Source organism: Gracilinanus agilis, chromosome 3 (genome assembly GCF_016433145.1).
Source record: "Gracilinanus agilis isolate LMUSP501 chromosome 3, AgileGrace, whole genome shotgun sequence".
Taxonomy (NCBI): domain Eukaryota; kingdom Metazoa; phylum Chordata; class Mammalia; order Didelphimorphia; family Didelphidae; genus Gracilinanus; species Gracilinanus agilis.
Window position 1 is genome coordinate 245,514,221 of NC_058132.1, and position 2,500 is coordinate 245,516,720.

General features: G+C 35.9%; 1 protein-coding gene across 1 annotated transcript in view; it reads left to right on the plus strand.

Annotated features, from left to right (window-relative positions):
- The window catches only part of EVX2 (even-skipped homeobox 2), an 8,696-nt gene that overhangs the window by 4,267 nt on the left and 1,929 nt on the right, over positions 1-2,500 (plus strand). The gene's annotated exons all lie outside the window — the stretch shown is intronic.

A 2,500-nucleotide genomic window follows, 5' to 3' on the forward strand; every position in this document is an offset into this window, starting at 1 on the left:
GGAGAGAGAGAGAGAGAGAGAGAGATAGAGAGAGAGAGAGAGAGAGAGAGAGAGAGAGAGAGAGAGAGAGAGAGAGAGATTCTCATAGTCTTGTTTTTGGTTGTAGTTTGTTTCGGGTTGGGGCAACGGTTACGATTTTTCTTTTAATTTGGGTTTCTTAGGGGAAGGTCAGCCCTCCTTCTTAAGTCTAGGAAGAGAGAGAGAGGCAAAGGAGAGGAGGCTTGGAAAAAGATTGTGAAAGTGGAAGTGGAGGCTGCGCGAGCGCCAGAGTTTTTGAATGTTTACCTGTTTAGGGGTCCATAGGGAGGACAGAGAAAGAGGGATGTAGAAGATAATGGGTGCATTTCTACCGCTTTTGCAAAGCAAGGCGAAAATGGAGAAGATTGGTACCAGTGGACCTCTACTCCTCTCCCCCTACTTCTCTTTCTTATCTTTTCTTATCTTTAGTTTCAGTCCCAATGAATTGAAAATGTCTTGCATATTTTATGCAAAAGAGTGTTATCTAATGAGGTAGCTGCGGATGGGCCAGTAAAATGTGGGAAAGTGAGAGATTGACAGGTGACAGGTTACTATAGGATCTTAAGAGGCATTTTAAAGCCCAGCTTTCTAACACCATATTCTACTCTATCTGGGAAATACTTGAATCTCTGGGTATGTGATATTATCCCGAAGCATTTACGTTATGGACACTTTTTGAAGTTTGAATTTTTTGCCCCTACCCCCCTTCCTTTATTCCTTTTCTCCCTTTCCCCTCCCCCTTGGCTCTTAGCATTATTTCTCACGCATGTCTATTGAGCCTTTGCCTCTGAAAAGCCACCACTGGGTAACTGAGACCTGCTATACCAAACCACTGCTACTGGAGGGACTTCCTTGAACTTGAAGAAAGGCACATCAAAAACCACCAGTGTTACTGCCATGTCAATTTTGATGCTAATAATGTGCAGATTATGACGAAAATTGCCAATCATGTTCTCTGATGGACCTCCTTTGAATGTGGAATTGGAAAAAAAGTTCCCCGCACAGAGACCTGCTGTCAAGTACTAACAACCCGCTAAGGGAAGTCATTAGAAGAGACAGATAAGAGACTCGGTACATAAAACATTGTTCTTGGTGCATAGAATGTATGTTATTTAATGTTATCTCTGTTACCTGAAGTGATTTTGCAGAAGAAAGCCACGTTCTTATCATCTCAATTGCCAATTTTCATTTTGGTAACTTGGACGCCCTGGGTAGACTTTTCTCTGTTAAGTTGATATTCCACCAATGTGAACAGCCTCATTAAATCAAACCCAGATATTTCCATAATGCTCCCTACAGAGCCACTTCACTCTTCACATAATGAGATTTTCTGAAGAGTTGAAGCCCTCAAATAACTTGCTATTGCATGTTTAGGCCCAGAGAGTGGGTTATGTGTGTGTATATCGATATGTAGGCAGAAATATATATATATATATATACGTACATTTATATATATGATCTTTCCCTTAAATATGTACATATGTAAGAGAGAGAGAGCTACACATACACACACATATCGATATACACACACATTGGCACAATTTTCCACAATTTATTTAAAACGAGTGTCCTGAAAGACCTGTTTTTAAGACACTGGATTTTTTGCTTTCATATGCTAATAATGGACTTTCGGGAAACTGTTTCGAAACGATTTACTTTTTCAGGAAAAAACAAATTGTAGTTTTTTGTCAGATGGAAAAGATTTCTGAAAAGAAAAAAGATACTTCGAAACTCCTGGGATGTATTCTTGGGAAAATATGTTCATAAAATGTTTAAAGAACTTTTCGATTTAAATAGCAATTACCTAATGCGCATAATTTTCATTCTGTAAAAAAAAAAATAGCAAGACAAGACTACTTATGTAAAAATATTGATTATACCAGCTCTTAATCACTGAGTTTACATTTAAAATTTTTATTAATATATAATTTAAAGCTAAAGAAAATAAACCAAAATATGGCACTCTTACCAGCTTTACCTTTTTAGATTGTTAAAATCATTTGTTAAGATCACTTATTGGATGTATATAAGATAATTTTGGCAATAATGTTTACATTTTTCCCAAAATATATATAATGGAATGATCAATGAGAACGCTGGTTGGTAAAAATTAACAGAAATTCATTTTATGTTGGGTCCGTCGGATCTGGTTATTATATTAAAAACTGTAAATAAAGTCTTCGTGCTTTAAAGATTGCTGGCTGTATGAACTCACTGTAAAATATTTTACAAATGTGCAATAATTATAAAGCTTTGTATATTACGTTATTTATTGTGTTTGGTCATGTAAAATAAATGTTATTTAAATCAAAGGACTTCATTTGTTTAACAGACTGCAAAACGTTGCGTGCTGCTGTTTGTTTTTAACTGGCATACAGGGTTATGAAAATCTCTTAAAGCAACATATTTAAACCCTTATAATACACATATCAGATGGATTAATTCATTATAATCATTATTTTTACAGCGAATGCATTACTCA